Below are 21438 nucleotides of genomic sequence, written 5' to 3'. Positions count from 1 at the left end.
CCTAGCAGTTCGAAAGCACCCCTAAGTGCAAGTAGATAAATAGGTACCGCTTTATAGCAGGAAGGTAAACGGCGTTTCCGTGCGCTGCGCTGGTGCTGGCTCGCCAGAGCAGCTTCGTCATGCTGGCCACATGACCCGGAAGTGTCTCCGGACAGTGCTGGCCCCTGGCCTCTTAAGTGAGATGGGCGCACAACCCTAGAGTCGGACACGACTGGCCCGTACGGGCAGGGGTACCTTTACCTTTACCTTTACCACTGTATAGACACACAAACAAACTGACACACAGTCACATTTTGATACCATGGATTCAGGTTTTGGCAAATTTTAAACCACAGTGAAGACTCTAACACACTATGTTGGAAGTTTATTGAAACTGCAGGAAGAGGGAAGTTGTGTTTTAAAACAAGAACAGTCAGTGCTGATGAGATATTGAGCTTCTAAGAAGAAATAGACAGTTGTGAACCTTGCCTTTGGTTCAAGAATGTGAAATCATCAAGAGGTCATAGAGGGACCATATCCACAGGGAAGCAGCTGAAAACATTTGTGGCGATTTTCTACATTTCTTTCATTCTCTGATTGAACACATTCTTAGACAGATGCATCTTGTCTGCCATGTTTGACATTAAATTAAAGAGCTTCAACACATCCAGAATACACGCTAATGTTTCATGCTAGACATGGCAATGCAAGGAAGGGCTCTATACAACTAGAGGGCTAAATTAAATGCTACATTAATTGCATGAGTGCAATTTACATGTACATTTTAAAGTGAAACACATTAAAAGCTATTATTTGACAATGGAAGGAATCCTCCAACAGCTTCTTAATCCTTCTAAATGTAAATAGCAGCTTCAGAGAGGACATTTTTGTAGAGACCGTGTGAGGAGGGTTATAGAGTTCAACGGCTCCCCTCCTTCTCTGTAATCCTGCTGCCACCAAAAACTTAAAGAAAAACCTGGATATTAATGGCAATCACACTATTAAATGGTCACATGTAGTTTGTTCCTCATTGGTCAAAGGATATGCAATGCTATATTGTACATATTTTTGTAACAGCACTTTAGAAAAACTCCTATAAACAAATAAAGCAAAATGCCATGATTCCAGCTTCAGAGGACTTACCTTGAATGATAGAAACACAGGTCTTTCCCTTTAGGTTACATCAGGGAAAATATCACATAAATAGGAAGTGCTTAAAGGTTCTATCAAGGAACCAAGTTAACATCTGCTTCAGAGAACTTTCTATCTACGGTAAAGCCATGTTCCCATCCATAGCTATTTCACTAAAAACCCTTTAAGTTAGCTTTAACTTAACTACTCTTGGTTTTAAAAAGCAAATTCAAGCAAAGGGGGCACAGTCTCCTTATACAGGATACATGTGTCTATTTCTGAATATTCTGGTCCACAACAGAGGGTTACCAAAGAAAAGTGATGACTCTTGTCACCAGAGAGGGCTGGCTATTTCAGTCTAGGTTGCAATGTTATGGAAGAAGATTTAACTGTAGACAGAAAGTGGAGACACATTGCAAAGAACCAAGGTTATGGAAACGAATTAATACCATTTTCGAGGAGATACACACAGCTTTAACAAACAGGAAAGAAGTCCATAGAATTAGCAAGAACTAAACTATGCTTTTGTTGAGAATTCTATGTAGGTTTCCACATTTTTAAATAAATGAAAAGCAGCTGTTAAAGGCTGCAAGTAGGAGTGGAGAAAGAGTATAGGGTTCTTCACCCTTCCCTGCTACAAAGTTTGTACGAACCTATCTTCTATCCCACAAAACAGAAAGGTAATCACCTTTGGTGGTAATCTGGGGAGAAAAAGCAATATAAAAAAGGAAAGGATTGACTCTCCACAGCCAGTGCATCTACTCTTCCTCATCTCCCGGCTGCAGCCTCCAAAAAAAAAAAAAAAAAGCCAGGGGAAAGTCACATGGAACTCTGCATAATGTTTAATTTGGCCCTGAGTGAGGGAGAACACTACAGAAACAAGGTAATAAATGCTGAATAACTTCAAGTGAAGGACCTAATGTTCTTTACTTTTTCATCAGTTGAATGCATGAGGACGGAGCAGGAATTCCCGTTCCTTATCAAGTCTCTACCGATGAAGTGTTTGGCATGAGAACACTTTCTATGGGTGCCTCTGTCCTTTATAGAAAAGATTACTACTGTGAAGAAAAGATAAATTATGGAATATCAATACAGGACAACACTGACCATTGTTTCTTTGGGAAGCGGGTGGGGGTGAGACTTTGAAATAGCTATTTATTCTCACATTAGTGTCCCAGCATGGTACAGTGGTACCTCAGGTTAAGTACTTAATTCGTTCTGGAGGTCCGTACTTAACCTGAAACTGTTCTTAACCTGAAGCACCACTTTAGCTAATGGGGCCCTCCTGCTGCTGCCACGCTGCCGGAGCACGATTTCTGTTCTCATCCTGAAGCAAAGTTCTTAACCTGAAGCACTATTTCTGGGTTAGCGGAGTCTGTAACCTGAAGCGTATGTAACCCGAGGTACCACTGTATTGAGACATTTGTTCCCAAAGTCTCTCATATAATACTTTTGGTTGCTTTTGTTAATGGTGCAATTTCATCCTCAGCTGCTTCCTAAAATATAGTGACATACACACATTCTTGGGAATAACTGGGTAATTCCACGGAGCTTAGTTTTTAAGCTAACTGGATTCTAACAACACTTTATGCAGAACAAAGCATGCTTGATTCACTTAGCACTGCAGCTGTGTAAGGCTGAGCTGTTAAATCCTGGTGACTAAAGCACAGCAGTAGCCAAATCCCTGCCTTCCACTTAGTTTTGTTCACATGTGGTCCTGAAAACATACAGTACATCCATTACAGTAATACCTCCGCAAACATCCGCCTTGTCTAGCGTCCATACCAGCGAACGTCCGCGGCAAACCCGGAAGTACCGGAATGGGTTACTTCCGGGTTTGCTGCTTGCGCATGCGCAAAGCGCTAAATCGCAAATGCGCAGAAGCGCAAACTGCTCCACGCACAAATGTAGTGCTTTGCCCTGCATCCTTTTCAGCTAGTGGCCGGGGCTCCGGAACAGATCCTGGCCGCAAAACGAGGTACGACTGTACTTGACTGGCCAATAGGCATCATGTAATTTACCTGCTTAACGAAAATTATGTGCATCATTATTTAATGTAATCTGTAAGGGAATGATCTAATTTCCCCCCCCAAGACAACAGTAGTAAACTCTTGGTGCACGTAGGAATTCTCCTGTCTTGACAGCAACCAACATTTCAGTGGTCTCTTGGTGATCCTTCTGACTGGCACACTATGAAGAATGTGTGGCAAATATGTAGCCATGCAAATATCAGGACAGCTTTGATTACAAGTAATGTAGTACAGTACAAAAGAGAAACTGCAAATAGCATTAGCAGATGTTCTGAAAGAGAAAAAAGCAACCGGAATTCACAAGTGGCACACAGCTATCTTTTCCTTCAGTTTCCACACACATCTGTGTCTGAAGTTATAAATAAGTTACACTGAAGACACGTTAATAAGAAGCATCAGTTAACGTATGTAAGTTTCATGCTGTTGTTTCTCTTTTTTCACAGTATTTTTCATTTTACTCAGGAGTAAGTCTGATCAAGTTCAATGTGGCTTACTCCTAGGTGAGTGGTACAAGGCAGCTACGAATGAAAAATATAAAACCTCTCCTCCATAGCCAAGGTTTCCCGTTCAACCCATGTTTCATGTATCCAAAGCAGTCCATGTTTGAGTTTACGTGTTCTAGCTATTTTATAGTATTTCCCCTCTCTATAAATTAAGTGTAAATAGTGCAGTTTAAAATCTCAGATGACAGATATCAAACCTTTCTCCCCCTCACCAACCCTAACCACTTGCTTGATTTCATTCCACCACCATAAAATGTGCCTATGATCTAAAGAGCTATTGTATACTTTACATTTTGCAGCATTTCTTCAAGTTAGTCCCTATCTGCCCCCATAGTATACTAGAGGAGGGTGCAGTACTCCCTGGTAGATTCTCGTGAATTACCTCTAGCTACTTTAGAGAACACCTTGCCAAAACTACTAAAGTAAAGCAATTTAGCCATTGACAAGCTGAGCAACCATGAGTCTTGCAGGGCTAATTGTAGATCAATCTACTGTATGGCTGTGTAATTACTATCTTAAAACACAGCTAGCTCAACCTTTTTCTCAATATGGATTGATGCTGGGGGGGGGATGCATCAAAATGCAGCATTCCATCAGAAGCAACATGATAGATATGGATTGTGGCCATCATATGAACACTGCTTTACAAACCAGCATTGGGAGTACTTTGGGTGCAGTACCTTGGGTAAACAGAAATGTGTACAGAGCCAAGTTTTAAAAACCTAATTATTCTTTTTATTGACGCTGGTAGAGCCATTTCAGCTAAACAATTTGTGCCGTGTAGCTTAAGAAAGCTACTGGAGGAATGAAACAGTGATGCAATTTGGACATAAATTCAAGTTGATGTTGACACCTGGAAAAATATGTACTTGTGGATTCTCAACTATTTCTATTAAATCCACATCAAATAACTCACAAAATGTGTTCTTCCCCACTCTTTGGGGCTTACCTGCCTGGGAGTGTTGGTTCAGACTGTTTTCAGACTCCTGCTGGTTCAGCTCTTAGAATAAACACCAAGCTTAGCACATCAAGATTGACACAGAATACTGAACCACATTTAGAACTGAGTGAGAACAGACACACCCTGCTCCTACTCTTCATAAGAAATTGCAACAAAACAAACTTCAGTGCCCTACACCATTTCTAACCAAACCAGGCTTACAAGAAATATTGCTTCACTTAATCATCATCATCTAGCTTTAGGGAACATTAATACAGGATTAGAAGTATCCCACGCTGTATGGAATTCTTTTCCATACAACATTAAAGAACCAGGTTGCATAAATTGGAGTCAATGAGAACCTTTTTCTTCATCAACATGAAGCCATTCACCTCAAATACAGAAAATTGAATGGATCTTCTTTCACAAGTTCACTGGTGCAGCATACAATTTGTTAATAAGCTGACCATACTGGTAAAATGAATATGAAGTTGTCCTACAGCATTGCACAATTGCAACAGCTTTGATTGCATAAAAAAATCTATTGTGGACCTCAGCCAAATATGATGCTGGGGTTTAGGGACATGCAAACTTTAATTCTTTTTTTATGTTTTCAGATTGAACTGTGTTTCAAACTATTGTAGAAACAAGGAACAGGGAACTAGTAGCCAACTTCAACACTGTTTGCCACTAGCTTCAGTGGAACTGGGGCAAGGACTTCCAGTAATCAACAGGAATTGCACTCCAAGTGCAAAGAGACTTGAACTTTTCAATCATTTGAGGAGCAACCAGTTCCAGCTACCTCCAAACAAAGCAACTGCAACATGTGTTTCACTTTACTTTTTTATTCACTGCACATTTTGCTTGCAAAAGTATGTTCTATTTGTGGATACTTCTAGGCTTCATCCGATGCCGCATCAAGTTCAGTTGCTACATCCTGTTCAAAAGTATACAAAACCACAAAAGTGTAACCAGGAGGCTAAGAACCAAGAAAAAAACTATTTTGTGCATGCTAAGACACATTTATCAAACGAAAGATAAATAGACACTTCAAAGTGTTGCACTGTGTTAAGAAATCGTGACAAAGCTGTTTCAAGTGGCAGATCAGTTTAGTAGAGGGAATGTAGGGCCACTTCAAACATTTTAAATACAGCAATCCTATACTTATGGGTGAATGGCAAATTTCCATGTGTGCACTCCACTCCACAACACAATATACAGTGGTACCTCAGGTTAAGTACTTAATTTGTTCTGGAGGTCTGTTCTTAACCTGAAACTGCTCTTAACCTGAAGCAGCACTTTAGCTAATGGGGCCTCCTGCTGCCGCTGCGCCGCCACTGCACGATTTCTGTTCTCATCCTGAAGCAAAGTTCTTAACCCAAGGTACTATTTCTGGGTTAACAGAGTCTGTAACCTGAAGCGTCTGTAACCTGAAGTGTATGTAACCCGAGGTACCACTGTAACAGGAAAGATGAGACATACACATGTACCCTCATTACTTGCATACCTCTGATTTCTGTGTTACTAAACAATAAATTGAAGCAGGGATACTTATAATATCGTATGGGAAGCAGAGCGTATGTCCAGCCCCACCACAACTACAAGATTGCTACATTTTCAAATGCCTGAATTGATGCAAATATCCTCATAACAAAAGTATTCACAATCTGCACATTTGCTTTAGTCCAATCCTACAAATGTCAGCTCAGAATTAAACTCCAGTAAGTTCAATGGGGCTTACTTCCTGGTAAATGTGTATAGAAAAGCAGCCTACTGCAGGATTCATTCACGCGTTACAACATGCAAAGCAAGCAAACATGCAAGTGAACCAACACTTTTGCATTCACTGTATGCTGGAACATGCAAAAGCCAACCTGAGAAAGCACAAGTCTGCAAACCAAAATATACATGACCAGTTGTGGCCAGGCCCAGACCAAGACATGCTGCTGCTACAAGTCACGTGCACCCGTGTCCAGCCAAGTTATTTGGGCATTTTAAGCAGAAAATCCGACAATCATATCTCCCCCTCACTAGCAGTAAAAATGCAACAAATTAAATAATTTATCAATTTGCTGCCTTTTTATGACATTCAAAAGCAGCTGCCTGAGGAAGTTATCTCACCATGCCTAATGGTAGGGTTGTCCTTGATTACAACAGTAGGAATCAAAAGTCAATTACAACCAATGACTTCACCTCTGAAGACAACAGTGTTCATGTTACAATCACAAGACCCATTATATACAAACAGGCAGCGTTCGAAACTCCCATTGTTGTAGGCACATTTTGCGACTGGGAATTTCATTAGCATGAGCAATTTTCTGAGCTGAGGGTGCAGTACTGTGCCTACGATTTCAAATTAAAACTGCCACCGCTGACGCTGAGGGCGTGGGAGGAGAAATTCCTGCCTGCTTGACTTCCAAGAAATCACTGCTGATAGGTTCTGCCTCTAAGCTGGCTTTACAGAAAGGCAGCAGTTTGAGGGACCCTCATAAGAATATCAAAGGGGCACGCAGGGGAAGCATGGCTTTGTTTTTTGCAGTCTTCAGATGAGATCATGTGAAAAATGAACATAAGATTTTAGCTGCAGTTCATTCATTTTAAGCTTTGTATTCTTGTTATAAAAAGTGTGCCTAGACATTCCATTGTGGTGCCCATAACCTAGGTTTAAGGTGCCATTTACCTCCTAGCTTTTGTATCTCAGTTTCTAACACTGCAAACAGGTTATCCAGTGAAGTTGCCCCACTCACACAAGGACTTCTGCTTGCACATCAGAACTTACCCTCTCCCCACATGCCACCATCCAAATCTGCTCAGAAGGGTTGGGGGAAACCACAGAACAAATCTGGGAGGCACGTGTGGGGAAGAGAAGTTGGCGAAGTTCTGTTGCACAGGTGAAAGTCCTTGTGCAAACAAAATGACTGTTGGATACAACCCAATCAATTTGTTACATGAAAGTAGTAATTATCACATGACAAACATGGTTATGGAAGCAACTGAAAAGCTTCAGAGAAAAGTTGCATAAGAATAGTCAGGTTATTTCAATTCTTATATAACTGCTAGAACCCTATGGAAGGGTCATGCCCCCTACTACTACTTATTGGCTACCTCAAGAAAAATTGAGGCTTTCTCAGTAAAACTGCCTCTGCATATTTTTCCATGATCCTCAGTCAGCCCGCCTTATTCAGGAAGGTTTCCTGGCCCTCAGGACAGATTTTTCAGAATGCTCAGCAAGAATGAGAAAGTCACCCTCTGTCCACTCCTTCCTCTGACACTTCTCAGGATCTAAGCAAAAAAAGTTTACATGAAAACCTTATTCTATTCCAATTCTTTCAACAGAGATACACTACCCCCCACAAAAACACTTTTATATATTGTAGACATCATGAATGTATCATTCTCTAGTGGATTAGAAGGAGTATGGAAAGCCACAAGCTACAGCATGTAAGACTTAAGTGCAAACTTAAGTGACTGCACACTCCAAAGTGAGACTAATCACTTTATTGAGAATGAGTCAGACACATATACACACAGTGAACATGAAAATAATAGGATGACAAATCCACTTCAGTGGCAAATTGTTTCTTTTTCTGCAGAAATCCAATTTGCTTTAGTGTCAGTGAAATGAGTATCTCTCTGTTGATGTTACGCTTAATGGTGGAAACATTCCACACTTTGGAAATGGGTGCATTAAAACAGTATGTTGTCTAATGCACCAACATTAAAACAATACTAACTATGCAGCTGAGTGCAAGTTTCTCCTGCGTCCCGAAAAGACCAGATTTCCAATTATGTTGAAGAGAAAGTAGTGAAAGTGACCACCAAGGGAAATAAAATGTTGCTAATATTTCCTCTGCCTCCCATTCAATTCAGCCAAGAGCTTTAATGATGTTAACATTAACAAATGGCACAAACAGAAAAGGTTTTGCCAAAACTGAAACTACACCTGGAGAACCAGCTGCAATGCTTGAAGATTCTTTATGTATCACTAGTAAATCTGAAAACAAGGCTCATACATGAATCTATAGTTTGATGGTGTCCCCTTCCTAACACATCCACATATATTGCAGGAATTTGCCTTTAATAGACAGCTGGGGGGGGAATTAAATTGCAACCCCAAATGGCACAGTGTGTACTTCTAAGAGCACAGAATAGCACCACTCTACAGTTTAATATCAGGGGTGATACTGGGAATATGTTCTTAGACTTCTCTTTCTCCGCTCTCCATGCAACCCTGCAGTCTGAGCAAATGCTGGGGAAGACAGTGGGAGAGGAAGTCCAACACACAGGCCTTGCACTAATAGGACAACTTTGTTGAATATAACACAGTGATGTCATCTAACTTCAGATGAAGCAGTGCCTCTGCTGCAGCGGAACAGGCCCTCATAATGGGATCTAGGAAGTGAATTAACCTAAATAAAATGGGAGGTACCACAGATGCAGGTTGAAAAGACATCATTTCCTTGCCATCATCAAAAGCACAATCCAAGCATCACAGGTGATGTAGTTATAAAACATCACAGGTGAATCCTGCTGAGATGGTTCAGGCTAGAAAGAAAGGTTCTGAAAATCATGAAGTTATTTTGGTGGGCTTTTAATAACAGATTTGCATTAACTGTTTAATAACTGGAGTACATTCTAGCTCTCTCTGCCACATAAACTCTTTCTCCCCTATACCACTTTCTAACAATATTCCCTTCAGTAGAAGGGAACTTACTTTCTACTAATTCACTGTATAGCTGACCCTCCCCCAAAACATCAGCTAACTTTTTAACTTAACTTAATTTCAATTAAAATCCTCTAGATTTTAACATCTGCTCCTGTAATCTTCCATTCACAGTACACAAGGCTCTTTATACCTAACAGTTATTGAACTAGGGAGAGATTAATAGTAACACATAATGTAGCAAAAACTTGTCACCTGGAGAAAGTATCACATGTTATTTATGCAGAGAGAATTCTGTTTTATATATTCTATAGGACTCTTAAACAAATCTCATGACATTATCATTGAAGGAAGTCTGCTCAATACGTTTTTTTTGCAATGTTGTTAAATATTATTGTCAAATACCTCTATAAGACACACAGCTTTTTAAAAGGTGCTAAAAGTACATATTTCTAGTCCCAAATGAAACTGAGGCAGTACATGTGTTCTTTTAGATAACAGAGGACAATGATACAACAGCAAATATGTTACTTTTCAAAATGAGAACTTGGAATTCCAACCCCATGAATCTGATACCATAATCCCGACAGAGGCAGATTTAGGGGAGAGCAGCTGGTTCAGTTGCACTGAGCGCGGAGCCTCAGGGGCACCACAACTATGATGTAGAATGGAAGGTGCAGGGGGCCGAATGTTGGTGTTGCACAGGGTACTGCTGAAATTTGAGACCCCAAGGTTCGCCACTGACCTGATCTCTCTTACTCTAACATTTGTTCTCAGATTATTTGCAATTCTTATATATACGTGCACCTTTATTGGCAATCACCCAAACAAATCTCTGTGCATACCACTTCAAGATACCATTCACAAAGATGCTCTTAGAACTGAAGCTACTTCTTCCCTTTATCTCCATTGGTGATAACTGAAGAAAAGCACTGTTCAAATGGATATATACACTTTTCTCTTTCTTCATTTGTATTCACTCTTCTGTGTGTGAGCAGTACAGAGATGAAATAATTATGCCTGGATAATTTCTGCATGAGTACTTAATGTGCTTTGCCAATATTTTCAGTGAAAGTAGCCTAGGAATTACTCTGCGGCATGATTAAGTACCTCATATTTGCACGTTTATAAGACCCAAGTAATATGAAGGCCTAAGTACTGCATTGTGTAATTTATGTTATCATGGTTGTAGTTTTGACTGTTCTTTAGCACCAAGAGAATAAATCTCACAACCTTTCTCCCTACTGCAGCAGATGAGGAATCACTTAAAAACAGTGGAAAAGGCAACAATGATTGCCACTGCCAGATATACAGTGCTTCCCAGATTTCAACAGAATGTAATTTAAAAGTAACTCTGAAATATGCTACTGATCACCTTCTCAGGCAGGAATGGTCTTAATACACAGGGGTGGCTAATTCATGACCCTCCAGATGTTGTTGAACTCCAGCTCTCATCAGTGACAGGTAACATAGTCAGGGATGGTTGAAGTTGTAGCCTGTCATCATTTGGAGAGTGATAGGTTTCCCATCACTGCACTAAAGTTACATATGCTCTGTGTGGCTCTTAGAACCACAGAGGTCTGGCACCTAGGGTATTTGACTTGGGGGCATTGGCGGGGAGAGACACCAATCCTTGCTCAGCAGCAAAGCTCATTGAATGACTTTGTAGAAATAGCTCCCTAACCCTACCTGCGGATTTGTCAGGAGGATTTATTTAAAAGCATACTATGCATGCTTGGAAGAGGAAGGGGGTAAAAATTAATAAACAGAAGTAAAAACCAACATCATGAGGCATGCCTAAGCCAGATTCAGTTCTTGCCAAATGATACTTTTATTCTGAAGGGAGAGATCAGATAAATCAGCCAACTTTCAAGCACAGCACTGATCAGTTCTGTTAACATTTGAACTATATCTGACATTACTTCTTACTCTTGCATTTACTGTGTGCATTATGTACAGAGGAACATTTCAATAAAAAGTGTATAAATATTGAAAACAGTGTGGGATCATTTATCAGAATTCAGGCAACTCCTCTCTCATGCACATGTGACTTGTGCATGCTGTTTTTGGCACCAACAGGGGGGAGGGTGGGGACAGAATGGGGGAATCCTCACTTGCATGCGCCCCAGTGATGTGTGCAGTGGCTGGGAAAGGAACCCCTGCATAACTGGCAATTCCCATGTATAGCAAACCGATTTCAGAAGTCAGGCTTTCATAACAAAATAAAGTAAATGCAATGTTTTCTTTTAGTGGAAGTGCAACACATAAGAAGAAGAAGAGGAGTTTGGATTTGATATCCTGCTTTATCACTACCCGAAGGAGTCTCAAAGCGGCTAACATTCTCCTTTCCCTTCCTCCCCCACAACAAACACTCTGTGAGGTGAGTGGGGCTGAGAGACTTCAGAGAAGTGTGACTAGCCCAAGGTCACCCAGCAGCTGCATGTGGAGGAGCGGAGACGCGAACCCGGTTCCCCAGATTATGAATCTACCGCTCCTAACCACTACACCACACAATTTTGCCCTATGCAACCAGCCATAAGAAGACGACAGTTGAAGCCACTGGCCCTCAGAAGTGAAGAGCTCCATGCTAATAAAAAGCAAGCAGAAAAGATTTGGCTCCAGCCACCCTCTGGATGAGCCTCTATTAAGAATTAATTTGGTTGAACACACAAATGTACCAGTAACTTAGAGAGCATCAAAAACACAGCTTTAGTTGTAGAAAATTCAGTTGGCAAGCTTGGCCTCAATCCTGAATCTCTAAATTCTGTGAGAATGAAGAGTGCCCTGTCACGAGATTTTGTAGTTTAATCCTTTTGCACTGTCAAGTCAGTGGGTGACCTTTCATTCAGCAAAGAGACTCTACAGAAAGGAGTTAAGAAGAGTCAGATATCATATAAAAAATAAGAAATGAGGAACTAGCTAAATTTAGATAAGCTAAAAGATCTCCAGAGCTGTAGTTCATGTAGCTGTAGCAGTTCCTGCAACTATTTTTATCAGATACGTAGCCAAATATTTCCACTTCCTATAGCCCTCTCTAGTATGAAGCATGCAACATGTGATTAGGTGCAGCTAATAACTTGTGTTACATAAACCACCTCCAATATTTAAGCCTTACACTCAAGAGCCTAACATTTGCAGACAAACTAGCTCAAAAACTATTCATCCTGAAGCACTTACGCACTGCAAGCATGTAGGACTGAATGAACAGAAAACTAAATGTTATTCACTGTTGTCTGCACTCCACATATACCATAGTAGTTTGGCAAGTCATAGTTTATGACCTCCCAAGTCTATATTGAGAATTTACACAGCAAGCTTAGATAGCCAAAAGGACAGTGTTACTAGATTCTAGTCACTAAAACTCCCCAAAATAATGAATGTGGAAAAATGAAAGCAGGCAGGCAACATTTATATTGAAGTCTTGAAAACCAATGCAGCAGTTTTAATTCCTCCAAAACATCTGGTTTCAAAGGGAAAATATAAGACATTTAATTACATGCCTTCAGAAAAGTTAAGAAATTGCATGCACTGTTGATCATGTTACTATTCAACATAAGTAAAACTAAACTAAACCTCCTACATAAACACATTCACCAGCTGCCATCTCAAACTTCTTAGAGCCCGGCCTTTGGGAGCAACTAAGAGACAGGCGTTATGTAGTTGTGAGCAAGCCACTGAGAAGTCCTGTCTCCGCAACCAGCAGAGATGAAATAATCAAAGAGGACATTCTTGGTTGATCTGAGAGAGAACAACAGGAGATAACAGTTGTTCCCTAAAGAAGGAAGAGGTTAAGCCATCCAGGCACAATTTTGTAGCCATCTGTTACTTCCCTAGTTTCAGTAAAGTCAAAATCAAAAATGCTATCAGAATGTATACTGATATTCATATTGGGGGTTTTGTTTTTGTTTTATGATGTATTTTGTATTCTCATTCTGTATTTTTTTTGTTCTGTGATTTTCAGATATATGAATTTAATAATAAAAATAAAATGTACAAACAAGAAGGAATTTGTATAATTTCAGATCAATGGAGGCAGATTCAGAAGTTCACAGATCCACACGACTGAAAAAAAAGTCCTGTGCATAGCTGATGATGTTGCTATCCATTACACAGTACAACCTCAATCTTCACCATCCTCTCCCACCAAAGCCTGTGTCTTAGAGGGCTGGAAGTGGCTTGAGTTCATGCACCAAGTCCCAGTCCAATCATAACTCAATTACAGAATTATATAGTATTTTTTCACCATATTAGCTACAGAATTCACCCAGCGGAGTGGGAGCAGCATCTATCTAGCACAACGAAAGAATCAGAATTCCCCCCCCCCCCCAATGATCTGTGAACAGCATGTTGGCTTTATCCCTGAAGCTCTATGAACATGACATTTGTTTAACAAGCTCCAGAGCTATGATCTTAACAAGTTTCTAGTCTGATGTACTTTAGAACTGGAAATGTTCAAGAATTCCCACATGTCAAGCTCTAAATTGAAATACCAAACTACAGCAGTAGTTAGACCCAGTGAGAGAGCTTCAGCAGTTGGAAAGCAGGGCACATTTCCCATTAGTTCAGTAGCTGACTGAAATTTATGTGTAGAGTTGGCTTTGTCCCTCTTGTCTCCTGATTTTCTAAGGAATAGATTAATAATTTTTAATATATAAAGAGAGGAAAACTGGGTGGTGGGGAAGAGAGAGAGACCAGTTTTCCTTTTTGAACAACAGGGCAGAAACAACCTGGAGGGGAGCTAGACTGAGCAGTACGTTATACAGGAGTATATTTGGCAGTAGCTAGACCGGCATTAAATGATGGTGTTAATATCAAGGAAAACTGGCTCGAAAAATAAGGCTGGGTTCTGTCCATCCAGAACCACAATCAAGACTATATTCCTTTGTTTTGTCTGAAGAAATTTTGTATAGACGATAACTCCATCTGGGATTTATATATCCTTTGGGCCTCTTGCAATGGATACCACATGCTTCAAGGACAATTTCCCTGGATTAAAGCCAAGTAACTTCCAAAACAGGGAAACTCTGTGCTGCACTAAAAGGAATGAGTGCTTAATCTGCTCAACAGTGGAGGGTCCTGCTGGTTCATGTGTACATCCTTGTCAAGACTAAGTATTTGCTTTGAGTGAAAGCTATTAATGGTTTGCAAAAGGGCTAGAATAAAATTCTAAATCAAATTATTCTGACAAAGAGAAGAATGCTCCACTTTTATTTCCAGGAACAAGACAATGCTTTTAAATTTTTACATTTCCTAACTCCTCTGGAATAGTCAAACTGCCACAAAAGACTAGCAATTACAAATGTGCAGAGGGAAGATGTATAGTTGTGCTATGTGTTACTCTAACTCCCATTTATTATGGGAAAAATATAGCTAATTGCTCTATGTATTTATGCCATTCAAGACTTCATAGTATCGTGGATTCATAAGGACATTCACAATAAATCCAAGTCAGGTGTTCTCTCAATGCTTATTTTCTTAAAGCCATTTCCCTTAAATATCTGCTAGTCATGTAAAATACACTCATGTATTTAATTTCTTTATTTCTTAAACTCCGAAAAACCCTCCTTTTCATTACTAAAAATAATTGTCAACTGAACTGTGGATTCATAATTCAATAAATTCAATGCCAGTATTTTTTTCAAAGCTAACACTTATACCCAAACTCAGTTTTCACAAATTCCTTCACAGAAAAGAGCTCTCAGTTATCCTCTATTAACACCAGACCACAAGCAGACAGATAATTTCAGTCTGAGTCCAAGTATTAACTTCATCCTGGAAATAAGTCTTGTATCATTCAGACTACAGTGCCATTAATAGAATTAGCAGACACTTTAAAAACACACACACAAAACTGTTGTACAGATTTAGCACTTCAGGCTGATATTTGCTGGAATCGTGTCAACTATGCTCATATCCTTATTACTCATTTTTGTGGATAGTTTTAAATATGTTATAAAACCAGGGCAGAAACAAAGGAAACAAAACAGACATGCTGCCCAAATCCATTAGTACACTTTTAGGAATAAGTAAACTTTAGGAATATGTTCTTTACTGAACTAAAACAAAATTTCAAGCAGTGGTGGGCTTGGAACAGTGGGAAGTGTGTTGCTCATCCCCAGTGATGCCAGAGTCACCGTCTAACACGTGCTTGTAACACTAGTAATACAGATTTATGTGAAGCAGTGCTGATAGTTCTTTTAATAACTTTGTTTCTGGTTTCAACTGCCTCCCAAGATACTGATTTATATATATATTATAGGGTGAAATCCATTTATTGCAATACATGGTACAGTATTCATCTAAATAGTTGTGTTAGCACAAGGAATAGCACCAGGATTTCCTCACTTTCCTCTCCCTGCACATGCCCCACACAATCCCCAAATCTGCTCTGGAGAGTTAGAAAACCCCCAGAACAGATTTTGTAGGGTGAGGGGAAAGAGATGGAGAGATCATCCTGTCACATAAGGAGAAATTATTGCGCTGGCCTAACGTTCTCGATAGCAGTACTTTGGATAGAACCCAATGGGTCTAACTCTGAGTAAGTCGAAGTTGAATATATCACCCACCCATTATTATTATTGCTATTGCCAGGGATCATCACACAACAGGAAAAAATACAATTGTACCCCATACAATTAGAGGGCAAGGAGACTTCCACATCTCTGAAATTTTCTCATCTAAGGAAGCCTCTATCAGTGAGCAGCAAGAACCAAGCAAAGACAGTTCTAGGGAGTTGCAATGTCATATATTTGTCAGAAACACAAGGCCACAAAGGGTCCACCATTGCAAGAGCTCTGCTGTTCTCATTATGCACAGCCAGAGCCGGCATCAGCATTAGACACACTGAGGCAATTGCCTCAGGCGGCAGGATCCCAACGGAGTCCAGGGGTGGCAGTTCCCGCAGCTGTGCCTCCCTGCCACTGAGCTCACACACTGCCATCGCCAGAGAAGGGAGGAGAAGCAGTGGCAAGCTCTTGCTGTTGCTCCAGCAACAGGAGAGGGTGGGAGGCACCCATGGCTGCACTGAAGTTCCACAGGCACCTCCGCCCCCCCCCCCCGCCACCAGCAAAGCAAGGAGAGGCAACAGCAGCACCCTGGCTTCAGTGGGGAAGCGGCAGCAACTTTCTGTTTCACCTCACGTGGCAAAAATGGGACAGTCACCCCCTGTGCACAGTGCACCAAGAGCATTCGGAAGCAGCATGAGAGTATTCTTGGCTGGCACAGCTTTCCTTTTCGAGATTAAAAACCCCCACTCAGTGCACCTTTACCAAGGTTCCCAAGAATCTCGGATATGACACTCCTCATGCATGTAAATTGTTACAGCATCTACACGTTACTGTCACCCAAATGTCAACCTGTATCCCCCCACAGTTTAATCCAATTTATCCTTTCAATGGGATGTTTGGGCGGGGAGGGGGGAGTTGCTAACAACCTGGCCTGTTTGTAGTATTAAGCCTTCATTTGGAAGGATCCTAAAAAGATAACCATGACCTATAAAATGAACACAAAACTCGTACGAAAATTGAAGACAATGCCTTTTAATAAAACTTCTTGTAATGAGATAACAAACTTTCACCAGCTTTTGCTGATCCAGCAAGATACCTCACCACAACCATTTTGAATGCCTCATTCTTTGGGACCACTTTTCTTAACTAAGCCACTAATGATTAGGAGCCTCATTCATTCATTTTTGAACAACAGAGACTGGCAATAGGGTAGCAGTCTTTTATTGTTACTCCTACCTGTGAAAGAAGTCCAGAGAGTGGACTCTGTGCAGAATAATCCATGTTTTAACTCATGTATGTGCACATGCTGTGATGTAAAAGGCAATTTCTACAAACAAGCAGCTTGTCTCCAACAGTAAAACTAATCGAGACAGTGGTCTACCAGGAATGTTATGACATCAAAATGATTATTGCTTTCCTCCAATTACATTTCCTTCTACAGAAAGATGCATTTTTATATAAATCAAGCATATAACAGAGGTTATAAAGCTGCATCACATAATGCAAAAGGCTGCTGCAAGTCCAAAGGCAGAGGAGTCGCCATATATGTACAGAGGCAACAGCATGATAAGAGTAAGCTAATCCCTTCAAAGTCCCCTGCCACATTTACAGTTCATCATTTACAGTAATTCATGTAACTGGTTTTGACTTCAGAACTCCTAGTGACAGAAAACACACATATTATGCAGTAATTACCTAATGCCTCTTAATCCAATATTGTCCAAGCAAAATGGATCCAAAGTGCTCATGGCTACTTAGAGTTCAAAGAGTTCCTTCATTAAACATAAAGCTATTTTAGGTGATTTGAAAACATCAGAGAAACATTACCCAGGTATAGTTATCACCATGCACAATAAAAGTAAGAAGATGTAGGAAATGCTCTGATGCATCAGAAGAAAAACATACGCACATAAATCGATAAGGTCTTCCACATGAACAAGGGAGGGAAGATAAAAGGGAACAAGAAGATTGCTAGGATGTTAATGGAATGAAGCCTGCACAATTTTTCAAAACCAATTGCCAAGAATACTTTTGCACAGCAGGGATGACTACTTAAGAAGTTGGGGAAATGATTAAATGCAGAATCCATTATCAAAACGCAAGGTAAGAAAACACAAAGCAGAACACTCAGCAACATGTAGACTTTTGGCTAATGAGAATTGCTACAAATGCCAACCAAAATCCAGTTGCTTGGGGTAAATAAGTGCACAGCCCCAAAGCAATGTTGTTATGAAAGGAAATATGTTTGATGACCTCGTAATCAAAGAGATGTGTGTGAATGCAAACAGCTAGATGTATGCATGTGGACTGCTTCACACACTCAAAACTTTTAAGGCCCCCATAAGTAAGTCTCAAAATGTGTGAAATCAATGCATGATATTCACACTTAACTTGTCTCACAGATCCGGACAACTAAAATTCACTGGATTATGCCACAGTATTTGGTACCTATCCTATTACTGTGTATTGTACTCCATGTTTTTAAGGATTTCATTAATAAATAACCCTTGGTTCATGAGCTCAAATATTCCATATAATTACCTCCAGTGCTTATTCCATTATTAAAGTAATAATGTATCAAAAAGACCTCAGTCACAATAAAGTATGTGAGATGTCCTCAACTCAAATCTTCTCTTAAATGTCCTCAGTGTGTTTTCCCTCCAATTTACAAGCTTTGCCCACCCTGGTTTATACAATTCTTAACTATTTGACACCATACTGCAACAGTGCCCTATATTAAAATGGTTTGCAGTGGATGAGTACCATTATTTGTGAATAGTTTTTCTATGCAACTATTCCAACCACAGAAAAAAGAACTGTATAATGTAGGTTCCATTACTTAGCAATGTCTCAACTAAAGCCAGAGCCTACTATTAGTCAAAGGAAGAAATGAAAGCCCCACTAAGCATTGAAATAGACAATGAGCCATTTTAAAGTTTCCACTGCTTGAATGTATGTATTCATACTGGCTTGGACTTTTCTGGCACAGAGACAAACACCTGGACCAAGCCCTCTCACATAGCAGGAGGGTTTGATTACCCACTGCAGTTTGCTGGTCTTTGCAAAAAGGTAACAAATAACAATTCACCTATGGCTGTAGAAATGTGCTTTACATGGAACCCTGCACATTTGAGGGGAACAGTCACTACATTTTATTTTCTGGGTGTTCAGAGAAGAGAATGCAGTCTCTTTTTTCTTATGCTCTAAAAAACCCCATTCATGCCTTCCCTTCAAGGGAAAATTAGCAGATTATTCTTCTGCTTTCTCATCTACCCCTGACAAATCATTCCTGTAATAAGAATTTAATAAACTCAGTAAAACCCCTTCTAGATGTGCCAACTACAGCACAGAAAAGGTCACAACTGGACGGGAAAAACTATAGGTCCTTCTAGCTGTCTCCTCCTCGCTCATGCTGTGTGTAGTCACAAGCATCTACTTAAGAAAAGAGCAGTTCGTCCCTGAACATCATCTGCCCTTCGTCCATTCATAGCCTCCCGGGACAATAATACAATGAATTTATATTCCCTCCACTTTACCCCCAATCCCGGCTTCTTTCCACTCTCCACAGCCCAAGCCAGATGAGACCTACCCACAATCCCACAAAAGCTCTCCAAGCCCCAGGACTGCGCTCCACATGCACAATAGCACAACACACCCAAGTCCGCCAACATCCAGATAACACAAATTCCATCCTCCCACTATGGAAGCGCACACCCTCCTAGCCTCGCGTGCACCCGACTCCCCACCCCCACCCAACAACAACACACACACACACGTAAACACGCGCTCTGGTCGCCGGGCACAACTAAAACACGAGACCCGTTCACTATTATATGACATCCACCCTATAGCACACACAGGCGCAGGGAAGGGAGCAGCCGGCCCCGCACAGTCCTCCCCTCGCCTGTCAACCAAGACCACCCCCTCCCGCTTCCATACACACGATAATGCATTTATCCCGCTAAGTCCTTTCTCCCCTCGACAGACCCCGCGCGCAAGCCTCCTGCCCTCATCCCCGCACAGCCTGCCCTTCGTAGCGGCGAACACGCACAACACACACAACACACACCCGTCGCCTTCTCTCGGAGCCCGCGGGACGGCGGCTCCCGCGCCCCTCTCTGCGAGGTACGGCAGCGGCAGGAGGACCCAGCAACAGCTCCCTCGCTCGCTCCCGAACGAGAGAGCGAGCGGCGCCGGCTCCCCTCTTCTTACCTCAGAGCGGTGGGGCGGTGGGCGCGCGCCGAACCGGCTGCTGGAATCCGTTCCTCCTCCTTCGCCACGCTCCTCATCCTCCTCTGGCAGAGGATGCTGCTGCTGCTGCTGCGGCCGCTGTGTGTGTGTGTGTGTGCGCGCGCGCCAAGAGGAGCGGCAGCACAAACAGTCCCTGCCTCGCACAATGCGAAGCAGCTGCTCCACACACGCGCACGCGCCCCCGTTTCTCTCTCTAACTGAAGGAACTCGCCGCCGGGGCCTAGAACCTGCGCGGGCGAGCTAAAGGAAAACGTTACGCATGCGCGCTGTGAGGTTTCATGGGAAATGTAGTCCTTTTCCTCACGGACCGTTCCTTCTTCCCCGCCCCGCCCCCCCCCCCGCCAGCCCCGCGTGGCTTCTCCTCACTGGGTGACAGAACTTACCTATCTCTGCTTTTCGTTTGTTTTAACTAGGCTTAAGTTTGGCGAGGAAATTCGTTTCCCGCAAGAACAAGTCGGATAAAACGCTATATCTAGCGCACTCACAGTTGAGTAATAATCTATAATGGCGGAAAGGAAAGCTTGCAGCGCGAAGGGGAATTAGCTCAAATGGTAGAGCGCTCGCTTAGCATGCGAGAGGTAGCGGGATCGATGCCCGCATTCTCCAGTTACATTTTTGCCTGCCTCGTCCTCTAGTACTCAATTATTGTTGCAGCACCCCCAAACAATCCTATATCAATGGTCAAGCCTACAGTTGTAGGAAATAGCCTTCTATTGAGAGATTGAAGGGACTGCTATTGTTCATGCTAGTCATGTTTTTGTTGTATGTTACAGCTGGTTATGATTTTCCCTGGTTGTGGAAAATTCAAAGCAAACACAAAGAAAAACATGCTCTGCAAGCGAAAAGAAGGCAGTCTGCTTCCTTGGAAACAAAATAAAATAAAATAAATCTAGACCTCGTGACTAGTTCTATTAATCCCAGTGCATATAATATTATTTCATCAGACTTCAGCCTCATAGTTTACAAATACAGAACTGGCGCCACTGTGCTTCAAATGTATGCTGTTTAATAAATCCAGTTAGCAAGCATTGCACGTTATGCTCAGTTGCAGCAAATTATTAAATCTTAAATGCAATTCTAAGATCATCAGTCAATTATAACGCCCTGCATTTAAATATAAAAATGAATACCTCCGTGACATATGTAATCCTTCACCTGCCAAAATATATAGTCCGAAGTACATTATTTCTTCCTCATATGATTATTTCGAATTAGCCAATCACGAAGCTTTGGTCATGAGCTATCCAGAAGACACCTCAAACATCACGCTGGTCCGGGGTATCTTGTACGCCCTCTGCTGGACAACTCGGCAACGTTTCTCTTGACATGGTGTGCGTAGGGTAGGGGGCTGAGCCCTCCCCAATGTTGAGGGGGCTGCCATCCCCCGAAGTTTGCCGCCACCGGGCAGCGCTCGTGTGCTGGTGGGGGCAGGACC

The 21438-nt window shown here is 41.5% G+C and overlaps 1 protein-coding gene across 3 annotated transcripts in view; it reads right to left on the bottom strand.

Moving 5' to 3' along the window:
- The window catches only part of LOC310753988 (uncharacterized protein), a 103303-nt gene extending 82105 nt beyond the window's left edge, over positions 1 to 21198 (bottom strand). Inside the window, exon 1 of one of the 3 annotated variants that reach the window (XM_083595323.1) lies at positions 21134 to 21198. The gene's annotated coding sequence lies outside the window, so the exon portion shown is untranslated. Of the gene's footprint in view, positions 1 to 19964; positions 20199 to 20386; positions 20508 to 21133 lie in introns of those variants that run through there. The other 2 variants (XM_083595324.1, XM_083595322.1) reach the window with 2 other exon arrangements.
- Positions 21199 to 21438: the final 240 nt, after the last annotated feature.

This window comes from Podarcis filfolensis, assembly GCF_964270895.1.
Source record: "Podarcis filfolensis genome assembly, chromosome: 1".
Taxonomy (NCBI): Eukaryota; Metazoa; Chordata; class Lepidosauria; order Squamata; family Lacertidae; genus Podarcis; species Podarcis filfolensis.
This window is presented reverse-complemented; position numbering and strand designations above follow the sequence as displayed.